The sequence below is a fragment of the Choloepus didactylus genome (genome assembly GCF_015220235.1).
Source record: "Choloepus didactylus isolate mChoDid1 chromosome Y unlocalized genomic scaffold, mChoDid1.pri SUPER_Y_unloc1, whole genome shotgun sequence".
Classification (NCBI taxonomy): domain Eukaryota; kingdom Metazoa; phylum Chordata; class Mammalia; order Pilosa; family Megalonychidae; genus Choloepus; species Choloepus didactylus.
The window spans coordinates 5,448,778-5,462,456 of record NW_023637624.1 but is presented as its reverse complement, the minus strand read 5'-3'; the positions used below and the strand labels follow the sequence as shown (position 1 = coordinate 5,462,456).

General features: G+C 45.3%; 2 pseudogenes; both read left to right on the top strand.

Annotated features, from left to right (window-relative positions):
* Positions 1-315: 315 nt before the first annotated feature.
* Positions 316-1,366, top strand: LOC119525909 (annotated as a pseudogene).
* Positions 1,367-11,962: 10,596 nt separating this feature from the next.
* LOC119525892 lies at positions 11,963-13,033 on the top strand (annotated as a pseudogene).
* Positions 13,034-13,679: the final 646 nt, after the last annotated feature.

Genomic DNA, 13,679 nt, shown 5'->3' with positions numbered 1-13,679 from the left:
TCAAGGTGATATCCCTGAATGGGAACTAATAAAAACATCACTCCCCAAGAAGAGAAGCGTCTTCATGGAGTTCAAAACTACCAGTCTCTCCTGTCATCCTTAGAAAGACCCAGGCAAAACTGGCAGACAACGGCACAAAGCTCACTCTAATTCTGTCCATAGCATACTGAGGGGACAGGCTGATCAGGGAATAGGAGCTTGTGGGTTCCTAGAGCAGTGACCTTGAGGAAACCTGCAGAGTCCACCTTCATCCAGCCCAAGGTAGTGTCTCCCTGCTGAATAATCTCCTCTCTCCTTCAGATTCCCTCAGTCGTCATGCCTCAGGGTCAGAAGAGTAAGAATCGTGCTCGTGAAAAACGCCGCCGGGCACGGGAAGAAACTCAGGGTATGCTGGGTCCTCAGGCTACTGCAGCAGTGGCAGAAGAGCCCCAGGTCTCCCCATCTCCTAGGTCCAAAGATATTCTCCAGGGCTCACCTGCTGCTGAGGCATCTAGTACTCCACAGGGTCCTCAGAAAGTCCCATCCACTGTAACTCCTGCTGCAGTTGCCCTATGCCCAAACTCTGATGAAGATACCAGTGACCAAAAGGAGGAAAGTCAAAATCCATCACAGGTCCAGCCTACCATTCAGCATTTTCAGAGAGGCCCTATAGATAAGAAGGTGGGAATGTTGGTGCATTACCTGCTGTACAAGTATCAAATGAAAGAGCCCGTAACAAAGGGAGACATGCTGAAAAATATAATCCAAACGTACAAGAACCACTACCTTCAGATCCTGAGGAGAGCCTCTGAGCACCTGGAGCTTGTCTTTGGCCTTGACATGAAGGAAGTGGATACCAGCAAGCACACCTATGTTCTCGTCAACAAATTGGAAACTAGCTATGGGGGGGGGGGCGGTAAGTGAAGACAGAGGCTTGCCCAAGACAGGCCTGCTGATGATGGTCCTAGGGGTGATCTTCAAGAAAGGCAACTGTGCCACTGAAGAGCAAGTCTGGGAAGTGTTGAATCTGTTGGGAGTATATGCTGGGAGGAAGCATTTCATCTTTGGGGATCCCAAGAAGCTCATCACCAAAGATTTGGTGAGACAAAGGTATCTGGAGTACCGGCAGGTGCCCAACAGCGATCCTCCATCTTATGAATTTCTCTGGGGTCGAAGAGCTCATGCCGAAACCAGCAAGATGAAAGTTCTGGAGTTCTTGGCCAAGGTCCATGATACCATCCCCAGTGCCTTCCAATCCCGGTATGAAGAAGCTCTGAGAGATGAGGAAGAGAGAGCCCAAGCCAGAGCTGCAACCAGGGCTCGCATCAGTGCCATGGCCAGTGCACGTTCCAGGGCCATGTCCAGCAGCTCCTCCTGCCCCAGGTGAATTGGGCAAGATTCTTCACTTTTTGTTTGAGGAGGGCAGTCAGAGTTCTAAGTTGTGGAGGATTTTTGGTGGGGCTGGTGACAGCACAGAAAATATCATGTTTGTTTTTCTGTTTTGTATGGTAACATGGATACTTTTTTTCCAAAATGTTGTTTCTTTTAATACATGGTTTCATTATCTTCAGAATCCAAATTTAAGAATTATATTGATCACACGTTGACTAATGTTAATGAAATTTGGAAGTAAGAATTTACTATTTTGTAGAACAAATTGGGAAACTTTCCACATCATTTAGTGAACTGGAACAAGATGACATGACATTGTATAGGCATTTCCTTAGAAAGGTAAAGATCTCAGTAAAATAGTCAGGACCAAGAAATAGGGAAAAGAAATAAAAGAAGGTAAATGCATGGTTTCCGTTTTCACTTTCAGTGTGTTCTGTAAAATTAACTGTATTGCTTACTGATTGCAGACTCTTTGAGGTGATGAAATACTTGTGGTAATGGATATTGGTGATGGTAACACAGTATTGCTAATTAATTAATACTGCTGAGCTATACACTTAAAGGTGGTTAAAATGGGAAATTTTGAGTTGTATAAATGTTACTGCAATACAAAAATAAAAAAGATATATACCTGTATTCACCTAACTTACTCAAGAATGTACTGGATGTTAAATAATAAATAATAAGAACTCTTCCTCACTGGCTCTTTATTCCTCAAACATTAGTACTGGGAATTATAGGATAATGAGGACCCAGCCCATGGCCATAGAATTTTGGAGTAGAAGTGATCAAAAAAGGAAGATGGTGAGATACCCCCTAAGATTTAAAGGGCAAGTCAAGAGAAGGGATGAGGGCTTGCAGGGTCCCAGATGAGAACGGTCCAATTTAAATGCCCTGAGGCAAACAGGTGTGGAAACTTGAGAAACTGCAAGTCCTTCAAAGTGAGTTAATTTTAAATTAAGGGGTGATCTTCACAAAGGGCGACTGCGCCACTGAAGAGCAAGTCTGGGAAGTGTTGAATCTGATGGGAGTATATGCTGGGAGGAAGACCCTCATAAGGGTTGCTTCACAGTTGAGAGACTAAAGCCCAAAATGGCAAACGGCTTTTAGTGGTTACCTTAGAATCATGGATAAACTGGAGAAATCCCCAACTGGGGCAGGGTTGAGAGATGTCCTGTGCTCTTGACCCAGTGCAGTTAAACAGTTTGCACAAACTACGCATTTTGTGCACATCATCCTGGGGGAGTTTCTGAGAAATGAGAGTGGTACTCCCTTGAGGTGAAATGCTTAGAAGCCGCTGTACTGACACTCTTCGCCTTGGGCTGGGAGATCTAAAGCACACAGCATTAAAAAGCATTATTAGATTATCTTGAATGTAATTTGGCAAACTACCCCCTAGCTTTTAATGGGGGTGAAATAAATGCAAATCAGTGTAGTTTGGATTAAACAGTAACTGGTGGGAGAAAAGGAGGTTGTCTTTGACACAAATTCTAGGAGCCATGGGTTGCGTCCGGGTGCATCAATTGCATCCAGGTGGGCAGGTCACCCCCACACCCATATTAAATAACATATCCTAAAATGGGAGAAACATTATTTATTTAGTTTTACTTGTTAACTGCCTTTTGGCTGATTTGGTGGGTGTTTCAGTTTGCTAAAGCTGCTGGAAGGCAATATACCATAACTGGGTTGGCTTTTAACAAGGGGGATTTATTAAGTTCCAAGTTACAATTCTAAGGCTATGGACATGTCCAAGAGGATACCTTCTCTGGAGAAAGTCTGCCCGCATCCAGGGTCCCTCCATCACATGGGAAGGCACATGGCCAGCATTTCTGGTCCTTCACTCCTGGGTTTCATTGCTTTCAGCTTCTGATTCCAGTGGATTTCTCTCTGAGGGTCTGTGTTGTCTCTTAGCATCTCCAGAAATAGGTCTGCCCCACAGGGATGGATTATAAACAACATAGCTTTTTCTGGGGTACATAATAGCTCAAAACTACCACAGTGGGCTTTGTCATAGAGGGTTGAAAATTATCTGGAATCTCCTGAAAATAATAAAAATCTCCAGAGGGAATGTTGGTAAGGTCTGGAGTGAAAAAAGTAATTGTAACAACTGCCATTTATTAAAAACCAATCCATGCCACACTGTGCCAGGTGCTCTACATGCATTACATATATCCCAGCTGTCCTAAAAGACAGGGCTTATCCAGTCCACTTTACAGACAAAGAACCTAGGGCTCACACTGCTTTGCAATTTTCCTTAATTCGTTTGGCTCTTAAGTAAAAGAATTGGGACTTGACCCCAGGTCTGAATTCCTCCAGAGTCCACAGGTTTCCACTCCTTCCAGCCTGAGGCAGAGCTTCTGTTCCTTAAGTCATTTTATTTTTCACTACTCCATAAAGTCTCTCACGCAGAAAAAGAGGATCTTGTGGCCAATGTATGGAAAGCTTGTGTAAGAAGGAAGGTGAAAATGAAAGTATACATTGTTCGGGGATAGTCTGTCAGTTTCATTAGCCTAGAGTCACACTGCCCATAATCCCAGCGTTCCTTGTGAGCCCACACTGCCCAGGGGCTGGCACATGTGGTCAGTCCCCACACTTTCCCCTGTAACAGCACCTTACCCCGGGTCTTCCCAGTGTGCTTTCCTGTCCAAACTGGATCCTGACCAGCTCTTCACTCTTCACTGCTTCCTCCTCTGAGACAGCACCCGGCTCCAGGGCAATAGACAGCCCTGAATTATCTGCCCACCCCCTGACATAGAACATTCCACCTCCCTGCAGAAGTCCCCTGGATGTCCCATCCCTTACCCTGGAGTCCCTCTGAAAGCAACAGCCCCCTCCACATAATGATTCACTTTGGACACTGAAGATTAGTCTCCTGCTCATTGCCCCTGGACACGTCCACCACACTCAAAAAGTTTTTTTTTTTTTCAAAATTGGCTTGTGAGTAAACTCGATTTGGCACAGAATATAGTACTTTTGTGGATATAACCCTGAAGTTAGAGAGGAAGTTTTAGAAAGCAGATGAGGTTAGAAAAAATAGATTTTAATCAGTAACTTATAACTGGCTACTGAATACATACACTGATGATTGAGTTTAACTACATCGTCAAAACCAAAACCTCCTTTGTAAGTGGGAGATGAAGCACCATAGAATTCACTGTGTAGCAGCCACATACAGAGGCTGAAGTCCTTAAAACCCCAGAATCCCTCCAAGGTGTTATAATAGTTTTCTATTTCTGCCATAACAAATTACCACAACACACACTTATTATCTCATATTTTTGCAGGTGAGAGCCTGGGTTGGCTTCACTAGTTTCTCTGCTCCAGGTTTCATAAGGTCTAAATCAAGCCATTGGGCAGCTAGGTGTGCCAGTTTGGTTGTATTTTGTCTCCCAAAACTCCATGTTCTTTGATGCAATCTTGTGGGGGCAGATTTATTAGTGTTGATTAGGTTGGAACCTATTGGCTCAATGTTTCCATGGAGAAGTGACTCAATCAACTGTGGGTGAGACCTTTCATTGGATTATTTCTATGCAGGTGTTACCCTACCCATTCAGGGTGGGTCTTTATTGGATCACTGGAGTACTTTAAAAAGAGCCACACAAGCCCAGAAACAGAGCAGCTGTGAGTGACATTTTGGAGAGCAAGTGAGAGTGACAATTTGGAGCTGCAGCTAAGATAGGAGGAAACACCCCAAGAGCAACATTTTGGAGAATGCCATTTTGAAACACAACCTGGGAACAAGCGGACACCAGCCACATGCCTTCCGAGCCAACAGAGGTTTTCTGGACGTCAATGGCCATCCTTCAGTGAAGGTACCCTGTTGTTGATTGCCTTACCTTGGACACTTTATGGCCTTAAGACTGTAACTTTGTAACCAAATAAACACCCTTTATAAAAGCCAATCCATCTCTGGTGTTTTGCAAAACAGCAGCAGTAGCAAACTGGAACACTAGGCTCATATCAGAAGGCTTGGGAAGAATCTCCTTCTATGGTCATTAAAGTTGTTGGCAGAATCCAGATACTTACAGTTGTAAGGCTGAGGTAACTGTTTCCTTGCTGGTTGTCAGCTGGGGCTGCCATGGTTCCTAGAGGCCTCTCTCCAGAGTGTTCACATTTGGGCCCCTACATCTCTGAATCAGCAATTACATGTTGACTCTCTTCGTGATTGAAATATCTCAAACTTCCCTTTCTGCTGCATCTGTCTTGCAGCCAGAGAGAGTTCTGTCCCTATAAGGATTCATGTGATTAGATAGGCCTACCCAGATAATCCAGTATAATCTCCCCATCTTAAAGTCAGTTAAGAACTTTTACTACATCTGCAAAATCCCTTTGCCATGTAACATAAGATAGTAATGGGTTCCAAGTATAAAGGCAGGGAAATCTTTGTGGAGCTATATTCAGCCGAATCCAGAGGCAGAAAATATTTCTGTTGCGAACATACATGCTTCCATAAGAAAAGAAATAATAATTCACCATGCTTCAAATGTTTTTGTTTGTAGTGCCCCAGGGAGAAATTCTGGTTTTACAGTGAGCCTAATGGCACCTGTATAAGTTTTCAGCCATGTTCATCAGAAAGCAGAGATTCAGAAATTAAGATTTTGATCATGCACCCCAAGGAAGAAGAGATTATGGGGCTTATGACAAAGGTCATCATGGAAACATGCTATTGAGTGAAAAAGGGTGCACCCTTCCTGAAGGATCCTTTTGAAAACAAAGATGGGTGTGATCCTATCTTTGAAAATTGGTGTGATCCTATCTTTGAAAATACCTGTCACATATAAGCACTAGAAAAAGTTTGCACAGTGCAAGGACAATTGATCTTATCGGCCCAAGAAGGAATAGGCCTGTTGTCATAACAAATTATTACAGCATATCTTTATTGAGCACCTATTATGTAACAGTTTATGGGAGAAACTGCAAGTACTCATTCACATTGTGCCTTGCTCTCCTTCCTGGTCATAGGGACATTATATTGCCCATTCCACTTGTGACTACACAAGGCACACTGAAATATGAGCAGAAGCAGTGTTAATCACTTCTAGGCAAAGGCATTTGAGAGCCATTATGCCACCCTCATGCTTTTGGTTCCATTCAGCAGCAAACATGGAGACCCCGTGTTAAGATGTGGCCCAACATGATGGCATCAGCCTGGATCCGTGGGTAACCTGACATCTGAGAGCTTCTGCCAGCCCATAGTGGATTTTATATGCATGAGATAAAACTTTGGTATTGTTAAGCCATTCATATTTCAGGCTTTTTCCATTCCTTCTGCTAACAGTAATTTTATGTCTAACACACAGCTAGTATTTCTATTGTTAGGCTTATTTAAATATTTTAATCACAAAGGTAATAGTGGGTATATATTTGCTGCCAAAAAATTCTAACAATATGGGTAAATCAGAATTTCTCTTCCTTAATATATTCCTCCAAAATTCAGCCATTCTTCACAAGCAACCACAATTAAAAACTTTGTGTGTATCCACTTAAAATTTATTCTAGGCTTTCTCTTAGATAGATGTGCTATGAAAATACATTGTATGTTTTTAACAGACATACATAACTACGTATATATTGTTCGACCTCTTACCCTTGCCACTTAATAAAACAAATGCAGAATCTTTCCATAACAGCACACGTATATCGACCCCATTCTTTTAACTACTCCCTAGAATTCTAAAGTATGAATGTGACATAATTTGGCCATTCACCTGTTTCCGTTTGTGGCTATGATTAACAGAAACGAAATCAACATTGCTGAACATGAATTTTTGGACAAATGTGCATGTTTTCTTTTAGGAAAGGCATAGCAAAGTGCAAATTGAATTAAAGAGGACAGAATATGACAAGTACAGATTTTGCTATATATCGCTGAAACTCCATTCCAATAATGCTGTATCACTTTTTATTTGCATATATTAATGTATGTGACTATCCTACATATTTTATTTTATTAACCTTTTACATTTTGGTCAAACTTTCACATGAAAATATATGTTCTCATGTTATTTTAATTTGTATTAATTTTAATAATTTTCACTTAATTTAATCTCTTTTCTCATTAGTCTGAGCAGAAGGTTAGTTTAATCCCTCACCCATATAAAGCAGGACTGTGAAGTATTATCTTGAGTACCAGGATACCTCTGGCATTCTTTAAAATTCTGAAATCTCAATAGGACACTTACTCTGAGAAACATGGATTTGATCATAATGACCAGGTGACAGGGAATGGATTCAGACTGGAGAAGCTCAGCTAACAAGGATCATCAGGGGGTCCTCAGGGGAAGAACAATTCCAAGAGTCCATGACAGAGACCATGTGTAAGAAGAATGTCAAGAGAGCCCCAAGCAAGCTGCCAGTATAGGTTCTGAATCAAAAGTTCATCACAGGGTAGAAAGTATCTGTCAGGAGACTTGGTGGAGGGTCTAAAGGAGCACCCTGGACAACGTGTATGAATAAGCTTAGGAAATCTCTGCACTATCATCACCAACCTAAGTTTCAGTGTGGTGTGAGTGAGAGGATCCACTGGATGAAAGGACGGGAGGCATGCCAGATCCCCTACCCACTGTCAGGCAGACTCTAGCTGGCTTCCCTGCATCACCTAGTGATATTATTGCTGGATTCTGGAATAGCTATAAATCTTGGGTTTTCTGGAAGTTCACTGCATCCTTGTCAGCATACTAGGGCTTGAGAACTGTTTTGATGCCTGATGGAGAAGGGTCTTTCTTCCCCCGTGTACAGTGATCCTACTCAACCAAAGTTGGGGCTGTGTGAAGGAGCAGGGTTGGTGATTGATGACAACCAAAACAGGCCAAGGATTACCAACAAGTAGTGGAAGGGGGTGTGCAGCAGCAATGAGTGGGAAATTTAATGGGGAATTCTCTGAAGCTAGTTACCTCAGTGACTCTGCAAATGAAGGACTGAGTGTGAACATGTCTTAAGAAAAAAGCTAGTTGCTATCCCCAGATCAGACTGCCTCTCAGGGTTCCTGAGTTCTTTGCAAACCAGAGGGCAAATGTCCTGTAGCTGTGTTTGGTGGCCTACGTTGCTACTGACGGCAGTAGGTGGCCAGCCCATGGTACCAATATTTACTGGCTGGATGGAGAATTGTTGATTGTGCAGTTCCTTGCTAAATTAACTGTGGGCAATGACGATATGTGGGGCCTAAAGATCTATCTCTATAGATCTCTATAATTTTAATAGTACCCTGACTTGGTTAATTTGAAAATGAAAACAATAAATAAAAAAGATTCTTAACTGACCATTCCCAAAGTCATTACACGATCTGTAGTATATTTAAATTATCTTTAACTGTGAAGTGAGTGCATCTGAAGGAGGAAGCGGGTCAGGAGAAGGAGGGTCTCAGGCCCTTTGAGAAGATGAGAATCCTGAGTGAGGCCTGATCGAACCACCCACCCAGGAACAATGGGGGTCACACAGTGTCCCACCCTTGTTACTTGTTAGAACAAGGTGCCCCTTAATGTCACCCTCTGGTAACTCAATGTTTGGTGATTGAAGGGATGGGATGGTGGAGTAGGGGGAAAGAGCCTCAGTTTAAGGTGAACTGACTTAGGTCAGCAGATAGAGGAGTCTCAGGTCCTGCCATAAGTCAATAAAAGACCTCCGTGTGAACTGTGTGGAAATCCCCCTCCCAAAAGGGAAGGGACCTCCAGAGAGCCCCGCCCCCCTCCCCTCAGCACTGGCGTGCCCAGATGTGGGCGGCCGGAAGTGGCTTCTCTTAACTTCCTGCCTCTGAGTGACGTCTGAAGGGTGGGCGTGGCATCAGGTCACTTCAGAGAGGAGACGTTCCAGGCTCTGACTGGAATTAAGGTAACCCCAGGAAAGATTTAAAAGCACCCCCTATACCAAAAGAGAGGGGGCCCCACAGAAAGCAGCCCGCTGTAAGCTCTGAGAAGCACTGACAGGGATGGCCTGACATAGTGCCCTCTGAATTCTTCCTCTGGAATACTCAGGGAGATGGTAAGATGGGCCAAGTTGCTGGCATCAGGCCAGCAGAGGGAGAAGCCTCCAGGCATTTCAGCAGTAAAGGTGAAGACGCTGAGTGAGATCTGAGGGGAAAACCGACCTCAAAAGAGAGGGTCACTCACAACCCCGCCCGTGCTGACAGAATTAAAGGGTCCCGATTGGGGTTGCTGGATGTGACAAACTCCGACGTCAGCTTCTGTTTCTTGGGAAAGTGAAGGGATTTCTGTGAGGAGGCTGTTAAAGATCAATAGAGAAAAGATTCCAGGTTCTGCCAGGAGATAAGATGAGGACAACTTGTGAGGTGTGAGGAGACCCTAGCGATTCAGGGCAGGAATCGCCTGATGTAGCTAGCGCCCTCTGACTTCCCGCTTTGGGTCATCAGGGAGATGACGGACGGCATTGGATCAGGTTGTCCAGCTCAGGCCAGCAAAGGAAGGAATCCCAGGTCCTAACAGCAGTAAACGTAGGACGCTTGGTGAGGTCTGAAGAAAAACCCACTTCAACAGAGAGGTGATAGCGCAGACCTCTGCCCCTGTTGTCAGCTCTGGGAGGCCCCACGTGCGGTTCATTAGATACGAGGAACCGCGATTTCCACTTCTGGCATCTCAGAGAATTGAAGGCTTAATTGTGAGGGGGCAGCATCAGATCAGCAGAGGAAAGAGTGCAAGGTCTTGCTAGGAGATATGGTAGAGACCCTAAGTGACGTGTGAGGGGGCTGACTATGCCAAAAGAGAAGGAGCCCCACAGAGTACCGTCCCTGGTGAGAGGCTCGGCCAAAGCAGGGGTCGCCTAAGGTAGCACGCACTGAGCGCCCTCAGAATTAGCCCTGTGGGAACTCGGAGAAGTGAGGGCATTGAACCAGCCTGTTGGCTTCAAGCCAGCACAGAAAGGAGCCAGGCCCAAATAGAATTAAAGAGGAGATTCCTGACTGATGTCTGAAGGAAAGATCCACCCCATAATAAAGGGGGTCCTGGGCAAGGTTTCGGCAGCCCTGGGAGGCATCGGGCAAGGTTGTGAGGCTGAGGTACTCTGGCACCTTATCTTGGGGTAGGTGGCGTGTTTCAAGAATGTGTGGTCCTTGTCTGAGAGGGCATCCTCAGGTCCTGAGAGAGAAGAGTCCCAGGCACTTCCAGCAGTCAATGTGGGGACCCTGAGAGAGGACTAAGGAACTACCCACACCAGAGCAAAGGCAGTTGCACAGAGTCAGGCCCTTCCCACTTGGCCAGCCCTGGCAAGCCCTGGGCAGTCCTGTCATTCTGAGCCCCCACCTCCCACCCCTGCTCCCACACCCTCCTGAGGATATCTGGGAGATGAGTTCATTGGTATGATTGCTATAGGGCTCAAGTCTGCAGAGGGGAGGGCACCGGAGAGTAAAGCTAAGGCGTCAAGAAGAGGAACCTGAGGACTGAATAGACAACCCACCTCAGGGCAGAGGGGGTTCCACAGAGCCCTGTACCCTCTCTCAGCTCTGGGAGACTCCATGCAGGGCTGTCAGTCTGAGATGCACCCTCTCTTCTGGGGAGGGGATGTTTCAGGGAGGTGAGTGTACTGGTCAAAGGGAGCAGTCTCAGGTCAGTCGAGGGGGGACCAGGCAGCAAGGTGCAGCAAGGTGAGATGCCCCAACCCCTGAAGAGAGAGGATATTATATACCCAACCTACCTGGCCCTGCTGTAAGCCCTGGGAAACCCCAGGCAGGTGTGAAAGAAGGAGGTGCACCCTCACTGGTACTCAGGATTTCAGAGAGCTATAAAACTTTGGTTTAAGGGCATAGATCTCAGGTTGACAGAGAGGGGGTCTCAGGAACCGCCAGGAGTCAAGGTCAGGATCCTGCGTGAGGACTGAGGGGACCACCCACCACAGAAAAAAAGAGGTTCCTTAGAGTCTTACAGGTGCTGTCAGCCCTGGGTCAGATATGTTAGTATGAGGCCTCCCTAACTTCTTTCTGAGGGGTCTCAGGGATGTGAGGGCCTTGCTCTGATGGAATGTGTCTCAGGTCAGCAGAGAAAGAAGTCCTGGGTCCTGTCAGGAGCCCAGGTGAAGACCTTGAGTGAGAACCCTACCCAAGTACAGAGAAGGTCCCACAGAGTTCTGTCACTGCTGTCATCCTGGGTATCCCCCTGGGAAGTGAACTCAGAAGAGATGTTCCCTCACTTCACCCTTTGCCATCTCAAGTTGATATGGGCTTTTCTAGGAGGGGTAAATATCCACACAGTATATGAGAAGGGCCCCAGGTCCTGCCAGAAGTTAAGAAGGTGGCCCTGAATGTGAACCTAGAGAAATACACCATCCCCGCAAACAGAGAGGGCTCCAAAGAAGCTGGACTTGCTAAGTTCAGCTGTCAGCCCTAGTAAGTTCCTGGCAGAGCTGGCAGACTGCAATCTAAGGTGAATTCCAATGACTCCATGGAGTCCTCAGGGGACAGGCTGACCAGGAGAACAGGAGGAACCCATGGGTTGAAAGAGTAGTGCCACCAAAGAAACTTGCAGAGGCAGTCTTCCTTAAAGTCAAGGTAGTATCTCCCTGCTGAAGAGGCACACACCATCCCATTCTCTCTTCTCCAGGTGCCTTAATCTTGCACTCCTTTCTGCTACCCCTAACCAAAGTCATCATGCCTCAGGGTCAGAAGAGTAAGCTCTGTGCCCGTGAGAAACGCCACCAGGCACATGCAGGGAACCACAATCTGGTGGGTGCTCAGGCCACTGCAGCAAGTCAAGAATTGCAGTCTTCATGCTCTCATCATTCCAAAGATGTCCACCAGGGCTCACGTGCTGCAGGGACACCCAACACTCAACCTGGGCCTCAGAGAGCCCCATCCACCAGCACGCCTGCTGTAGCTATTTCATATTCAAGATCTAATGAAGGTGCCAACAACCAAGAGGAGGAAATTCTAAGCTCCTCACAGGCCCAGGCAGTCATTGCGCAATTACACAGACATCCTCTATATAGAAAGGTGGTTCTGATGGTGTATTACCTGCTGTACAAGTATCAGATGAAAGAGCCCATTACAAAGGGAGAGATGCTGAGAAATGTAATCCAAATGTACAGGAATCACTTTCCTGAGATCCTGAGGAGAGCCTCTGAGCACCTGGAGCTCATCTTTGGCCTTGATGTAAAGGAAGTTGACCCCCACAGGCACACCTACATCCTTGTCAACAAACTGGAATTAAGCAACAATGAGAGGCTGAGTGATGACAGCGGCTTTCCCAAGACCGGCTTTCTGATGAACATCCTGGGCCTGATCTTCATGAAGGGCAACAGCGCCACCGGGCAGCAAATTTGGGAAATGTTGAATATGATGGGGGTATATGCTGGCTGGAGACACTTTATCTATGGGGAGCCCAGGAAGCTCATCCTAGATTTGGTGCAGGAAGAGTACCTGGAGTACCGGCAAGTGCCCAACAGCGACCCTCCATGCTACGAATTCCTCTGAGGTCCAAGAGCTCATGCCGAAACCAGCAAGATGAAAGTATTAGAGTTTTGGGCCAACGTCTATAATTCCGTACGCAGTGCCTTCCCGGCCTGGTATGAAGAAGCTGTGAGAGATGAGGAAGAGAGAGCCAGAGCCAGAGCTGCAGCCAGGGCTTGCATCAGTGCCATGGCCAGTGCACGTTCCAGGGCCATGTCCAGCAGCTCCTCCTGCCCTGAGTGTATTGAGCAAGAATCTTCACGTTGTGTTTGAAGAAGATGGTCAACCATCTAATTAGTCAGAGCAGGGTGGGGCTAGAGGCAACACAGTGTATGTAATCTCTGTATTCCTATTCTATGTGATAAAATGGATTCTTTTCCCCAAATGATGTTCTTTTTGATATAAGGTTTAACTATTAAGCTTCATATTTGAAGTTTCAGAATGGTATTGGCCACATATTGCTTGCTGTTTATGAGGTTTGAGTAAGAGCTTTACTATTTTGCAAAACAAAGAAACAAACTTCATCTTATTTAGTGATCTGGAACAAGATAGCATGTCATTGAAATAATAATTTCCTTGAAATATTAGAGAATTCAGCAGTAAAATAGTTTAGATCAAAATAAAGAAAAAATAAAAATTTTTAAATGTTCAATGCTGTGTCCTCTTATTGCTTTTAGTCTGTCATTCTGTAACATTAGAACAAATGTACCTGGATACCCTTAGCTTATTAAAGAATGTAGGAGTTGTTTTTATATAAAAAAAGTTACATAGCAAGTAAAATTTACTAAGCTTTACTTGCTAAGCAGCCTTATTGCTGATTTGGTGAGCTATGTTTTGGAGTCCTGGGTATTCTTTAATAGCTCCTGGATAAAAAGAAAGTCTCAGAGAGGAGGTTGGTAAGTTAAAATAATAATAACAA